Here is a 16488-nt window from a genome sequence, read left to right as displayed (position 1 = left end):
CGGACTCGGTAAGATGCCACTGTTGGGCCCATTAGCAAGGCCCTCTCTGCTGCCCAGGTGCTGGAGTTGGCTGCCCACCACTGGCTATGGGTGGGTGTGTGTGTGCTCACTAGTGCTCCTAGTTCACTAGTTAGTGTGTGTGTGTGTGTGTGTGTGTGTGTGTGTTCACTACCATCAATCAAATGCAGAGGGCACATTTCACATAGTACTTTATAGTGTTCAGAAAACCTACTTGCCTCCTTCTCCTCTATTTCCCACACCTATATATCACACTACCACCACCACCATGTTTAACAGCTCATGTAATTTACTGTTCTTATAATGTAATTTAGTTAGATTACCTCCATCTCCCAGAAGATCTAATCAGATCAGATCTCCAGATATTTAAATATGTTGAATTTCTTTCAGATATGCAGACTACAGAAGGTTCAAGGGGTCACCCAATGGTGCACTCATAGCAGGGCATGGGTGTAGGAGAATGTGTAGGTGGTGTAATCCAACGCTACACAGGGATACTCGGATATTCGCCTGCCGTCCCAAGCTCACTCCATATGTTGTCCCTCAGTAAGAGGCGGTAATGGATGAAATTTATAAAAAGCCACTTCACAACCAACGGCACCCGAAGTGACAAACGCTGCTCACTGACTCATTAAACAGTGGCCGCCAATTTATGGTGATCCCCTACCGCTACCCTGACATTAAAATCCTCACCTCCTGCATATTCAGGTTAATAATAACAGGAGCACTCGCGCTGAGCCCATGCTGAACGCAGAGTACGGCGTAAAAGTCAAACCCACCGTCTAACTAGGCCAAACTAGCCCGCTAGCATGACCCAATGTGTGTCATTAGCAGCTTTGGTAAATATGGTGGAGCGTCTATTTAAAAGGGGGCCACTCCAACTATTACTGCTTGCACATCTCCCCACGCTTCGCATTAGCGACGCCCACAGTGTGCTAGTTTCCTAGCGTCGAAGTTGCACCGAGAGCCCACGTGTTGCCGCTTCTGAAGATGATTAAAACTTGGCCTTCAAAATACACATATCACCACTGATACTGGACCGCTGGGAGTTCTGCAACGAAGACCGTGGTAGTGCAATGCTGAGCGGTAGCTGTGGACTTCATTAAACACCTCAAAAAACAAAACGAATGGCCACTACGGTCAGGAGGAGTGCTTCCAGAAACTCACCGAAAAACGTGAGCTCCATGCTGGCAGCAGAACATCACACATAAGCCACCGAGCATAACAAACGCTACGAGAGAGAGAGAGAGAGAGATGTATGGGAGGACTTGAGGTGTCGGTACTTGAAAGCTGAAACCCCAAATCTGGCATTTTTCCCCTTTTCATCAGAGAAACACATAGAAATATACAGCCAATAGGTTTTAACAGGACTGTTAAAAAAATAAAGTTTGCGGACACCCCTAATAATGAGTGCATTCAGCTAATTTAGGTTGCACCCATTGCTGACAGAGATGTGCAAATGCGCACACACACACACACACAGCATGTCTAGTCCCTGTAGAGACATACTGCCAATAGATTAGGACTAGATAAGCATGAACCTACTGATTTCGCGGGCTAGAGGGATTTAACGCCACAAAGCGGAAACTGGTGAAGGAGTAGAGGATGTCCAACACAAACTGTGCAGCAGCAGATCAGAGAGCTTCTGTCTCTGACTTTACCTTCATCTACAAGGTGGACCAATAATAGAGAGTGGACAGACACAGTGTTTAAGCACTCCAGCAGCACTGCTGCATCTGATCCACTACTCGTACCACCAGCCTAACACACACCAACACTACTAACGCATCCATTGTTTTGACTCCGTGAACTCATCTGAGGAGGCAGCCTCTGCTACTCATTCAACATGAAAACCTGAAGCTACGGTGCTGTTTAGCAAGTGCGATTGTGAAGGTTTTTCAGACTCCCAAAGCATTGGGAACATTACACGACTTTTAAAGTCTTAGTACTGCTGATTTTTAAGGCGAGAAAAAAAAAGGAGGTGTTTGGTAGACTATCAGGCAAGACGTTAGCCTAAGCACTACCCTGCCCAAGAGCCTCACGAGCACCTGACGTGTCCGGAGCTTCGAAAACCAGACACCTTTCTGGGTAAGGACATCCTGGTGTTGGGTTCTCCTCCACAACTATTATATTACTCTACTGACTGTATATTTATCATCACTAGAGCTGGGCAATATGACGATATTTTATTGTATCGTGATAATTATAAGCTTCTCTAATCATATGTAGGAGACTGATAGTGCTTAATAAACATCTACTGATCAGCTGCAGGTTTCATTACTAACAGTGTGATTAGACTGAAGGGTTCATTAGATGAAGAGCAGCAGATGCTGAATAATAATCACTGTATTCAGTACGGGAGAGGATCTGATAGTAGTTTATAAGTTGAATCTGTTGCTACCGATGTTTTTAGTCTCGTATCGTGATAAATATTGTTTATTGTGAAAAAAAGACGTAAATATCGTGATTTTTTTATCAGTATTTTTACCATATCGTCCAGCCCTGCTGTAACCCATGTCAATGGATTCGCTGTCGCACTGGAAGTTCTATACAAAATACGACGGAAATATTATTAAAAATAAGGATTTTTAAGGGAAATCTGACCATTACAATGGTTATACTAAGTGCACTCGTGTTAAAAACTGCTGGGACAAGAGAAAACAGTAAGGGAGGATATCCTCAGCAGTGCTTAGGATGATCACTATACTTCTCCACATCCATGAAATGTTCGACACAGGTCGATGCCTCTTTTCATGACAGTTAAAGCATGTGAATGAAGTCACCACTGTTCCTCTATATAATGAGCTGTAACTCCGAGACAGCCGTCACTGCTATACCCAGTGATGTCCACCAATCACCCATAAGAGCAATAATAGTGGCTGTAAGTTCCAAACCCTGAGCTAGCTTTGCGGAGGTTGGTGTGGGGCAACAGATAACACCACTACCTGCCAGTGAGCTACCACAGCATGTGGGAGACTGGGGTTCGATTCCCGGTCTGGGTGACTGTGGGTGCTGCGCTACACCAATAAGAGTCCTTGGGCAAGACTCCTAACACTACACTGGCCCACCTCTGTAATACGAGTGACCCTGTAAGTCGCTCTGGATAAGAGCGTCTGCTAAATGCCGTAAATGTAAATGTAGTCTTGTCCTCACCGTTTCACACAGCTCGTGAATCCCGTTGACCCATATGGTGTTTCAGGCTGGATGTACTCCGGTGACGGCTTAATGGACCTTTCTCCATCACTCAGTCTGCTCTGAACGAGAGCTGCCGCACATGGTCAAGTCTCGCAGGGCCAGACAGAATTTGCGTAAACAGCACTATATTTTTATTGTGTTAAATTGAGATTGCGTTAATTAAACGTTATAGTGTGTTAACTATAACAGATGATGACCTCTTTCATGGAGGATGGGGTAAATAGGCAGGAGAACAGTGTTGTGCCCAATATTAACTCTGTCACAAGTTTATATAACGGTAAGAAACTTAATTTTAATAATAATAAATAATAAACTGAAATCAACGACATTTCAAGTAGAATAAGAAATCAGTCTGATCAACTCTGTTACAAATCACCCTGATTACACAATCAATACCTTTTGTTTAATAGCAAGATAAACGCAAACAGTGAGAGCGGATGCAATCAACAGCTCAGCAGATTACTAAAAACCAAAAAGCCACACATTGCTAGAAATGAGCTCCCAACAAAAACAAGATAAAAGATCCATATTTGACTAAAATTATAACAGTTGGACAACAAATCTATGGGAGAAAGGGGTCTTTAATAAAACTAAATAAACAAATGAAAAAACTGGTGAATTAGCCTACAGCCTTCCGATAATTTTATTAATTTATTGCCTTTTCCATCCCTGTGGTTACCATGGTAACCCAATATCCACTTCACTTCCATTTCCTCGTCAAATGATAGATTACCAAAATTAGTCAGGATTAGTCAATCAGTCATACACTACCCTAGCAGAAGTACTGTGACAATCTAGCTCACTGCTGATCAATACAGAAACTGATCAATATCTACATTTTTACATTAATAACTAAGCGGGCTTCTATACAGTGCTGAAACAGGAGTTTAGGATAAACAATAGCAGAACCCATTTTAGTTGTATATACAGTCCTTTTTAAAATCTAAAGGAGCATTAACGAGAACTTCACAATAGTGAAGAACCATTTAAATGGTTCCTTGAGTCGTCATTGCCTTTCCTAAGAACCCTTGGGGAACTCCTTGGTTACAGGGTGCAGCATTAGGTAATAAAGAGAAAGTGTGGACGGCCATCAGTGGGTAATTACTGTATAATTGCTGATTATTAACAGTATTGTTAATGAATGCTGATATCATCGTCTTTTGGAACGATCACGGATTTTACTGCTCTGAAGATCACGGTTCTGAAGGAATCCAACACCGAAAAGGTCACTGAATGATTGGTATCTTGGCACATAGACGAATGATACGCTGTCTCATATTTATATACAGCTTTATTATATAGCTAGTTCGTAAATTAAGGCAAAAGCTTGGGTTTTGTGCTTTGAAAATGAACGTTTCTCAATGAAGTTGAGGCAACTTTACTAACGACTATTAGAACATCCACACTAGCGTAGTAGCTGGACGATATGGTAAAAATGTTAAATGACAATATTTAAATAAATATTTACGATATACGATACTCACGATATTTTATGTGGACAAAATGTAAAAAAGTAAAAAAAACGCTCTCAAAATACTCTCCTATACTGATACCGTGATTTGATTTGACTCCAAATATTCAGTTAAATTAGACTTTTTGTAATGAAATGTGCAGTGCTTGAGCACTGAGGATATCCACAATACGATAAAACATCGTCATATTGCCCAGCCCTACAACCCTAGCATCTTTATAGCCAAGGCAAACTGCAACAACTTCACGGATTCAACCAGTCCATCACTCCGCTATGAGAGTCGTTGCTGATGACCCTTACAGTACTTATTTACATTTACAGCACTTTAGAGTCTGAAGCGCTTGTTCAGAGTGGTGGGTTTTCCAGCAACCAAGTTCTGGCAAATTATAAATAAATAAATAAGAAAATAAACAAATAAAAACAAACAGTAGAAAAGTTTTAACATCTAGGATGACACGAAAAAGAATAACGTTTTTTTTTTTTTGAATAACCGATGATTTGTCAAGCCGTAAGTCACATGATTCTCTTCTCAGTTGGCCAAGATAAGTAGTGACCATAGAAACAACTGGCCCTGAGGATGGTCAGATCATGACACACAGCTTTTCTAAGGTTGCTTTAGAAAATTCTGAAAATGCTGAATCCAAAAATGGTCTGAAAAACGTCTCTCGCCAAATCATCTGCCGGCAGATGTATGGTGGACGTCGTCGAGGTGGGACGAGGCAGCATTAAATCTCGCCATTTCGTTTGTTGAGATGTGGCGCCGCCTAATCTCGGTAGCTTTCGTCACCTAAGGATTCTCGGCAGAACTGTAGTTCACATTTTCTTCTGCTGAAGTTTCGTGATTGCACAAACTACTTGTGAAACGTTTGAGAAGAAACCTGGAAACTGACGGAAAAGCGAATCACGTATGACGGGTTTGAGAACGTAGCGTTGGGCGTCTTCCTCAAGGACTTGGGAATGGAGCCCTAGTCTTCCTCAAGGAAGCCAGGTGCTGTTACCCACTGTTCATTGTGACTTTGGGTTTTACAGCAGCATTGGTGTCCGAGTGAACGCTGGCCGAAAAGCAGGCAACACCTCAGCTTCACGTTTCCACAAAACAAACATCATCATGATCACAGCCTAACTGGGTCGTCCAGTGCAAGTTTAACGCAAATATGAAGTCCCGGCGGCGGCGCTAAGGCTCTTAACATTCCAGACCGGTGCGATTCCTCTAGCTCCAAATGAAAACACGGCTTTATCGGTCGCAACTGGTCACAACAGCGTGAGCCTCAGACGCAGGAGTCTGTAATGGAAAACGAATAATGAAAGGAGGAGGGAAATCGTGGACCGGCGTCCAACAATGAAAATTACAGCAGAGCAGCAGTACAATGGAAAACGCTGTGCTCAGTGTACCTTTTTAAAATGGGTTAATAACTGCACTGCACTGCACTGCAAACAGCATCGCTATGGTGGCCTCATGCGACCTGCAGAGACTGCGGTAAACTGTTGGTATAGTGGCATGGTCTTTTATCCAGGAGTTTTCTTCAACATGGGTCACCAGTCTTCTCCACAAAGCTCTGAGGTGTCCGCATCGAACCACTCAACTGCTCAAAGACCGAGAGCAACTGATTGAACCAGGGGAAGCAGGGGAGATCCAGCTGAACTGGAAGGCAAACCTGTAGCCAGACCAGTCCACACGACTGGATCGGTGCATCCCTGGTACATACCTGCTTTCACCCTCCTAGCACTGGTAGCATTGCATGATTGAGGGAGTAGCTACTGGTGGGAATGGGAAATGGCTAAGATTGGAATGCAAATTGATTTAAATTGCAAAATTCTTTGAAGCTGATATTGATTATTGGAAAAAGGATGCAACTTTGTGTATCGGCCGATACCTGATTCCGATACCATTGTGGAATTAATAAACCGTATACCTGAAAGAGATCATCTGGGAGAGACTTAAGGCATCAGGATTGACGTAATCATTACTTTACTTTGTAAAACTATAACAAATCAACAGATAAATTATCCCAATTTCTGTTTATTGATGCTTATTAAAATTAATAACTGTGCTGGACCTCGGCACAGTGCTGTCTGGGCTCAGGAGTCTTATAGGGGGAGTCTTGCTGGTTGCTGTGATGTGTGTATGATGTCTGTAGGTTACTCTGATCCTGGGTAATGAAGCCTAGAATGATGGCAGTGTGATGATCAGATTCCGTGAATAGATCGGTCCTTGGGATCAGACTAATTATCGGATACCCGATCCAGCTAATTTTGTCAGCACTGACAAAATCCACAACCGACTCTGACAACCATAAGGTTCATCCGGAGAACATTTATTACAATAACCATAAAATAAACCAATTACCCACCTTTAATTTCCACCACGACCCCCTTACAGCTCACAGACACACCCCCAGAACCAGGACCAGCTTTCCTTAGCATGCTCTGAAAGACTAGAAACAAGCACTATGCACTGAGATGTGACCGTCCACCCTCTGGTCAACAACACTGAGAACCCTTTCCAATAAATAACAGCACTCTGCCAGCCCCAGGCTCCGTGTCCCGGCCTTCATTTTTTGCCAGATAAGCCTCTGATAGACTTCTGTGCACTGAGAGTTTAAGTAGAAGCCAACGCTTTTCTGTCCTGAGGTATTAAAACTATGATGAGACACGGACTTTAATACCCAGCCAGTGAGCTCGAACGCATCCTCCACGGCTGCTCCATTTGCTCAGTGAGTGAAGCTGGCCGCTTCGTTAAGTCTTAGAGGTGTAAAACGCAGCTATAAAAAGATGGAGATTCAACCATACAGATTTGGTAGAAGCCATTGCTCTGTAATTGATTATAATGAGAGGTGGGGCTGGGCGATACGGTAAAAACACTGATATTTAATGCAATACACAATATTTACTGCCCCTAAATATAAAAAATAAGCCACTTACACAGCCTCGTTATTTCAGATCTTTGGCAGCTAACCTTCACCAACATCAGGTAGGAGAGGGAGCTACGTCACAAACGCCTATAGCAGTGGAACCAGGGGGGGTAGCATCCTTTATTCATAGCGATTTACAGAAGTGCTTCACTGTCCACTGAAACATGGCCTAAAGAAAATTCGTACAGGCGGGAGGCGAGGCCAGATGTCTTGGTGGCAACTCCTTCCCGTCTCTATACTAGGAGCGTACGCAGCGAATGAACGGGGAGTATTAGCTCCTATGAAACACTGGAGGGGGGATATTAACACAGGGGAGGTTTACTTAAAGCCTTCTTTCTGCTCCGTTTACTTACGTAGGAACGGTCAGGGATAAAAGCTGTACTGCAGCCAGCCACCAGAGGGCGCTAGAGATGTCCTCCTTCCATCCCCCAAGTTTTCTACCGCAAAAAATAACAAAAATAAAGGAACTACAGGATCTTGGGACCGAGATGCCATAACCCTTAACTTGTGAATGCGAGCTAATAAACTCATTAGAGCCATATCGGCCAATTGGCGATCACATATCTGGCTACAAATTGGCCGATGCCGATACATGGCCTACCTCAAATAGATAATGCCACGTCCTTGGTCGCAAGCACAGTCCATTGGGTTACGAAAGGGGTGGGGAACTCCAGGCCTACGGCTTGGTGATATTCCTGCTTACAACCCTCAGCGCTCCAACAGGTTCGGTTGTTTAGCTAGAGCAGAGAAATCGGGGCCTGGGTTGATCCACTCCTGGATCATGGCATTCAAAACACAACATTTTCGGATCTCTGTAACCTTTGTTTGAAGTGCAGTGACCTTTACTAGTCTCCAAAAAACGTATGAGGTTTGTCTACGTAGCTGTGTGTAAGGGATAGGGAACATTTAGGGGGTTGGTGTGGCGCAACAGATAACACCAGTACCTGCCACTGAGCTACCACCCCATGTAGGAGGCTGGGGTTCGATTCCAGGTCTGGGTGACTGTGGGTGCTGCGCTACATCAATAAGAGTCCTTGGGCAAGACTCCTAACACTACATTGGCCCACCTCTGTAATACAATAAAATAAAAAAAAGGGGTGGTCCAGCGGACTAAGGTGCGGTCACTATGATCAGAGGATTGCTGGTTCGAATCCCAGTCATGCTGCTAGTCATCATCAGTCGAGGCATCAAGAGAGCGCAATTGGCCTTCTCTGTCCAGGGTGGGTAGAGGGCGCTCTTCCCCCATATCGCCTGGCTGCGGGGCTGGCAGTCACTGGTGCGTTGGACCTGGGCGTGCGGTGGTTGGTTGCCTGGTACTGTTGCATTAGCGGCATTTCGAAAAAAGGGGTGAACCGTGCACCCTCAGTAGTGTCGGGGGGGTAGGTACGGGTTGGGTAATTGGCGACCCAAATTGGGGAGAAAATGGGTGAAAAATCTGATAACATTTGAAATGAATAAATAAATAAGAAAGGCGACCGCACTGAGGTCCGAACTGAGCCGTGTACGGTGGCGTGACTGGAGAATACTGTACCTGTAAATCTAGACCCACATCCTGACATGCTTACACCTGGTTCAGAGAGGTGAACACACGTGCGCTGCACCGCCACAGTCTGCCCTCGATTATCACGACAGGATGTTCGTCTGCGTCTGCCTTCAGACTCCTCCTGCAGCGTACTGTACTGGAATGCCTGGGTATTTTATATGGAGCTTATAGAGCTTTACATCTGTACCAGTGTCGCACATGCAGTAGTGCGGTCAGCAACGAAGAACACGAATACCACGAAACATTCTGGCATGATTTCACACTCGAGACGAGCGGTAGCAGATACGCTTGCTGCAAAATGCCAGTAATTTGAGGGGTGACTGACCTAGCAATCCGGTAAAATGACCAGAGCAGATGGAACAGCACATTCGGCCGGTTGGAGTTTATACGGCAAGTTAAAAGCCACTCATATAAGCTTAGTGCCTTCAAAGTGCCTCAATATTTGAATTAATCGAGGTAGAAACGCCTCGTTTTGCCTCTTAGCACCATTAAGCTTTCTTGTTTCTACACTGTATCACTTTTAATTATTTTAATGGCCGAAACCAGAAGCTGTAGAAAACACGGACGCCGTGGTCCCGTTCTCCTCCGTTCTTTAAAAATGAAGCCAAAACTGTCCGCCATGTTGTCAAAGTGCAGTAGAGACCAGAGGCGGCGGCGGTGGCGTGGGGAGGGGGGGGGGTTCTCAACACAAAATACACCAAATTTAGAAGTCGAAGGGGTCGATCCAGGCATATTTTCATCCATCAGTATCAACTACACTTTATGGACAAAAGTATTGGGACACCTGCTCATCATTAATTGTTTCTTTTGAAATCTAATGTATTAACGAGAATAACTGTCTCTACCATCCAGGGAAGAAGGCTTTCTAAGGCTTGGATGATCACCACTCCACCTCATTATCCCCAACCCATCTCAAAAACATTGAATGGGCACCCCTGTCCAGCCCAGGTCTACCATTAGGCAGCATGGTGCTCACAGGTACATATTTATCAGCTCCTGCAGAGAGTCCTATTCTATTGGCAGTACATGTTGGAGTGAGCATATGGACGTAAGGATGTTGGATGATCGCCGCTCCACCTCCTTATCCCCCAACTCATTTCAAAAACATTGGATGGACACCCCTGTCCAGCCCACGTCTAGTGTCTAGCCCACCATCAGCTCCTATTCTATTGGCAGTACTTCTCTACAGAGACAGGAGATAAGCAGTGTGACCTCAATGGCTGCACGCAATCATTAGAAAGGGTGTCCACAAACATTTGGCCACAGTGAGTACGTGCTAGTTGAACAGATACTGCAGCTAAAGCCCCTTCAGCGCGTCTCCCTCTGGAGAAGCTGAGCCCTGAGGGCGGCTCGCTCAGGTTCATGGTCCTCTGCTGTGTTTGTGAATGAAGAGTGGCCTTTATTAGCTGGCATTACGGCGTAAGGCATCATCTCGGAGCTAGTTTCACTTTCACCGAGAGTTCACGACTGCAGTGAGCTTTCAGTACAGCCTGCTGTTATACACGTACGTGTGTGTGTGTGTGTGTGTGTGTGTGTGTGTGTGTTACACACTGAACGTGTGGTTTTGCAGCGCTGAGGGTGATCTGAGGCTCACAATAGTGAACACTGCACTGTTGTTTGCAATTGGTTTTACACACACACACACACACACACACACACACACACACACACACACACGCGCACGCGCACGCGCCCCCAAACTGACCCCTGCTAAAAAGTGTAATGTATATCAGGGGTGTACGAAAGTATTGACACATATATATTGATTTTTAATAAATAGTTCACGTGTAGAGATCGGTGGCAGACGGTGGTTCATTTACTGTTGTGTTTCAACTCCAGCCCCTAGATGGCAGTGTTGTACTCCATCCTTAGATCCGACTGTTCCGATTAGGGCTGCACCGATACCACTTTTTCCTTTTCAATACCGATACCAGATTTTCAAGTATCTGCCGATACAGAGTACAGATATCGATCCCAGCTCTGACTAAATATAATAATAATAATAATAATAATAATATTTAGAGCCGTCCATCCTGATATTTACAGTGTTCTACTTTTTATAGGTGGTACTATTTTGATCTAATAATCTTGAAGGAACAGAGTTTACTGGTTGAGGAACGGCACATTAGAAAAGCTTCAGAGCTGAAATAATAAAAATGGCCACAGTGCAGAAACACGAGCAGGTAGGGAAGCAAAATCTGGCTCAGCTTCAGCAAACAGCTTTAACTGCTGGTTAAATCCACATTTCAGAGCCGTGAAAAAACACCGGTTTAGAAACAGGACGAGCTTCTGCAGCAGATTTCACATTCAGGATCTCGTCTCTGTGTAAAAATACTAAACTTCAGTGTTTCCTTTAAACAAGCTGCTGAAACTCAATCAATAAACATCACAGAGACAAAAAGTGCTAAAGCTTCATTAAATGTCTGTTTATTAATAATAACTATTTATGACTGTTTTACTGGTTATTTAAATGTATGGTTTCATAATGAAATATTTTATGTAAAATATTTAAAAGTAGGGCGTCAGTGAGCTTCATGGTATCAGGGCTCTTTATTGCTGATACTGATACTGTGAGTAAGTGCCAGTATCAGCGCCAACAGCGATACGGTATCGTATCAGTGCAACACTGGTTTCAAATGGATAAAAATTAAAAAAGGCAACTTTTTATTCAGATTTTATGCAAATGAAGATGTGTTCTTTATACTATGAGTTTTTTAAATAATATCTCTAAATATTGTCTAGCTTACAGTATAGCAATATTACCACAATGTACTGAACTGTATTTTAGCATTTTAGCAATAGTTTCGTTTCTAACCAGCCTGGAACACATCTGGAAAAACAGCAGCTCAGAAGCAGGTAAAGCTCTGAAAGCACAGATATTACTTACATTTTATGTCACTGTAAAATACTTCCACACTGCAAACTGTTCTTTAACCTTCTGGAAACCTTCTTCACTGCTGTGGGCTGGGAATAACGCCCATTGATGGCACCCAGAAGAAGCCGCAGGGTGCTCTGCTAGAGCACAGCGGTAAAAACAAAGGATAGGAATTGGATATAGGCAGAATACACTCAGCCTCCAGGGCTCGCCAACTTGGACACTTCCCTCCTCCACAGAATGGAGGGATAACCAAAACGCCTCAAAATCGAGTCAGAGCATCTTCCTACTCTCTCAACTACAGATATGACTGATGAAATAACCACACACACACACACACACACACACACACACACACACACACACTGAAAGTTCACTAAAAGTGGGGCAAAATTCGCTGTATTAACCTACTGCACCTTCTCAGTTAAACTACAAACTACGTACACTGACTTTTATCTAGAATTGAATCTGCTTAAACACCCAGTAAGAAAGTTAAAATGCTAAAATGTTGGGAAGATTTGATGGGGGGGCCCAAAGCAAACAATGTCTACAATAAACAAACTTAAAAATGACATTATTATTATTATTATTGTAGAAGTAGAGGTAGTAATATTGGTAGTAATAATACAAATAAATAATTTCCAACTAAAAATAAATAAGTGAATAAATCCTTTACCTGCAACTGGTATCTTCTTATCATTTTAGAGAATATTAATTAATCATCATTATTATTTATAACACATAGCTTAGCTAGGCGTTTGTGGTCAGTTTGAGAATAAACTGGAACAAATCATTGCGATTGAGATTTTCAGGAGTCTACAATAGGTCTACATTCAGATATTTCAACCTCATAGTAAAACAATAAGCTGACACTCAGGCCTGGCAAAATATTTTCTGACAAAATATATTGCCCCAGAAATGAATGATATTATATTTTAAGATATTTAAGTTTTATGTCACTGACTTATTAATTATTATACAATGTTGTATACAATATTATTATACAATGTTATATATAATATTATTATACAATGTTATATATAATATTATTATACAATGTTGTATACAATATTGTGGTAATCAAAAATGAGTGACGTAATGTACATGTAATGTAGTGGATAACATTATCGAGGCAGGCCCACTGACAGTACAGTTTTATGTATTTTTTACGAGACATGAATGATGAAGTACATCAAAACAGTCCCCAAAGACAACGTACCATTTTAATTATTATTATTACTGTTATAACAATAATAATTATAATAATAATAATAATAATAATAAGGGGGGAGAGGAAGACAAATTCATTATTTAGCCATGCATTTGTGGTCAGTTTGAGTATAAACTGGAATTTTAAAAAAGTAAAAAGTCTGATGTAATGTTAGTGAATAACTAAGCGAACCCTAGGTGATGCAATCCCTGGTGAGTAAGGTTAGATGGTTGTGCCACTTGAGAGCCCAATATGACTCAGCCACTGTTTAACCATTCCTGTATTACAGTGGAATAACTAGTACAGAAAGAACTCAATAACAGTGAAGAAAAGGAAACAGAGAAATCAACACGAAACCAGAACCTGGGTCACGCCACTAACAGCACAACTATGGGTTTACAACTTAATACTGGGATTTTTAACTGTTAACTGCAGTTTCATTGGGAACTCCACAAAAAGCATCACAGTACCCATTAGATCTGCATCTAATGCAAAACAAAACATTGAAATTGAAAACATTGAAAGTCTTTATTTCTGTCAAATATATTATGATCTATATACCTATTTATATCTCTCTTATTTATTTATATATGTGTATGTATACATATGTATATATACACACTATATATATATATATATATATATATATATATATATATATATATATATATATATATGTATGTATGTATATATACACACTATATATACACATATATATATATATATATATATATATATATATATATATATATATATACACACATACACATACATACACATACACACATACATATATAAAAACATATACACACATATATATATATATATATATATATATATATATATATATATATATAAATATATATATATAATGAAATGGTTTAGATTAGGGCTGTACCGATACCACTCTTTCCTTTCCGATACGATACCACATTTTCAAGTATCTGCCGATATGGAGCACCGATACCGATACCATCTCTTAAATACTCGACAGATGGCTATAAATCCTGATACTCCTCAGTAATAACAGCATGTACTGGTTGAGTAATTGCACATTTTAAAAGTTTCAAGGCTATGAAACAATGACCAAACAGCTTTTATTTGGTGTTTAAAATTCACATTTCGTCACAAGTACACGTCTCTATGTAAAAAGACACTAAACTTCAGTGTGTGGCTTTAAAACAAGCTGCTTAACTCTGAAACTTTGGGTTTTAGAAACAAAAAGTGCTGCATTAAATGTCTGTTTAATGGTAATAACTATTAATAACTGGTTGCTTAAATGTTTAGTTTTATAACGTATAAAAAACTAAATTTATGTTTAAATAAAAAGTAGGGCGTCAGAAAGCTTCAAAGTATCGGTCCTCTCTGTTGCCGATACCGATACCGTGCATAATTGCCAGTATCGCTGCCGATACCGATACAGTATCGTATCAGTGCAACACTAAAATATTACGGTAAAGGCATTAACTTATTTATATACTATATTTAATCAATAGAAACTAGCTTTTGATATATATTTGCTGTCAATATCAGTCAATAGCATCTCTGATCAGGATTTTGATCTTATCAAATCTGTATCGATAAAGATCTTTACATCGATCAAAAAAGCATCACAATAACGATACACTCGTATTCATATCTACTCAAATCAATTTTATTGATCTAGCGCTCTCCACAACCAATATCATCCGGCTTCAACCCTCTTTTAATCCAATTTGGGGCAACAGTGTCAAGAAAACCGGGACCCCATCCTGCTCTGGTCCCACCAACACAGACCCAACATCATAACCATCAGTGACCAGCATTTTATCTCAAAAATTACACAATTATACAATTATAAAATTATAAAAAGTATAAAATCGATCCAGCCCCGATTATCAACCTGTATCCGACCACGATACCGATCCTCCATCATAACATCGCCCACCCCCACCTCACCACCCCCACACTTCTCCTCCCTACAGAGCAGATAAACAACTTTCCCCAGGGCTAAAACTCGCCAAACTCCCTCAACTCCTCCTCAGCGGTTGTTTAACGGGACTAAGGACTTTATTTAAGTGGTAAAACTGGGCTGAAATGTGTGTTTTGGTGGCGGGTAGCCTGGTTAGCTCGCTCGCTAGCTAGCTCGCTATCTCTACGTCTACTAGGCTTCCTTGACGACCCAGCCTGATAAACAACACTTTCGGTTAGAGAGGGAGGGAGAGGGTGGAGGTGGAGGGAGGGTGGGGGTGTGCTGCTACCGCTGCTGCTGTTTTGGCTCGTTTCTACTCCAAATCAAGCCCGAATTCGCCCGAATTCGCCCGAATTAAAGACATCTGCGTGTTTTTAAACACTTAGGCGGTGTTTACCCACGCGTTTATTTACGACATCAGGGGATCACTTTCCGTCGCCTGTATTATCTAACTGTCCAGCAGCGCAACGCCACGAAAACACCGGATTACAGCAAAACCCTGCCCAAACTTCTCGACACGTCGAGCTGGAAAATGTTGAAAACTGCAGATTAACACGACCCAAACAACCCAGAGATGGAGAAAAAACTGCAAGCTTACGGAATCGATGCGGTTCTGCTCTTTCCTTCCTTCCCAGCCAACTTATCTACTAATTCCGCTCGTAATCCGAGAACAAAGTTTCCCCAAAGCTCTCATATGGATTAGATGGTCGGTAGGATATTTCGAGGTGAAACATTCCTCGTTCCGGGCGAGAGAAAACAAATATATACACAGTTTTCCTGGAAAAAAAGGAGAATTTGAAAGTTGTAGCGTTTACTCCATCATGGTGGCCATGTTTAAGAGGGACCGGAGCACCGCCCGCCTTCCGCACCGGCAAGTAGTTCCGCCTAAACGCCAGCACCGGGGCTCAAAGTCGCACGGAACTCGAGCATAGCGTCCGGGACGTGGGAATGAGACGTGGAAATGGTCGTAGTCGGCAAAAAATCGCACACGAACAGTATAAAAGGGGAAGGAAAAAGTCTCGCTGACCCCGCGCAGGAACACAGCAGCGCTCACTCGGAGTGAAGCGGCTTCTCAGTCGTCGCCGGGAGCCTGGCAAAGCGCGGAGGTGGAGCCCGTGGCTCGTGCGGATCGGACTCCCCGGTCGTAGATGGGAGATACGTGCTTTTCACGTCGCCATATTCTCCAGCACGGTGGCGTGGCACGGTTTAAGCCCCATCGAGAGCTTATCTAACGGTTAATTATTAGTAGTAGCACGTGGGTCACTCACGTGGTTAGTTTGCACGCGACTAATTGGAGTGATGGAGTACAGGCT

At 42.3% G+C, this 16488-nt stretch overlaps 1 protein-coding gene across 8 annotated transcripts in view; it reads right to left on the bottom strand.

Annotated features, from left to right (window-relative positions):
- kmt2ca (lysine (K)-specific methyltransferase 2Ca) overlaps nucleotides 1–15995 on the bottom strand; it is a 197845-nt gene extending 181850 nt beyond the window's left edge. For 7 of the 8 annotated variants that reach the window (XM_072679281.1, XM_072679283.1, XM_072679288.1 and 4 more), the window contains exon 1: nucleotides 15774–15995. The gene's annotated coding sequence lies outside the window, so the exon portion shown is untranslated. Of the gene's footprint in view, nucleotides 1–3171; nucleotides 3190–15773 lie in introns of those variants that run through there. The other variant, XM_072679282.1, reaches the window with a different exon arrangement.
- Between the last annotated feature and the right edge of the window lie 493 nt (nucleotides 15996–16488).

The sequence above is a fragment of the Salminus brasiliensis genome, chromosome 5 (assembly GCF_030463535.1).
Source record: "Salminus brasiliensis chromosome 5, fSalBra1.hap2, whole genome shotgun sequence".
Lineage (NCBI taxonomy): Eukaryota > Metazoa > Chordata > Actinopteri > Characiformes > Bryconidae > Salminus > Salminus brasiliensis.
Note: the sequence above shows the minus strand (reverse complement) of the source record. Positions and strands in the feature narration are given on the sequence as shown.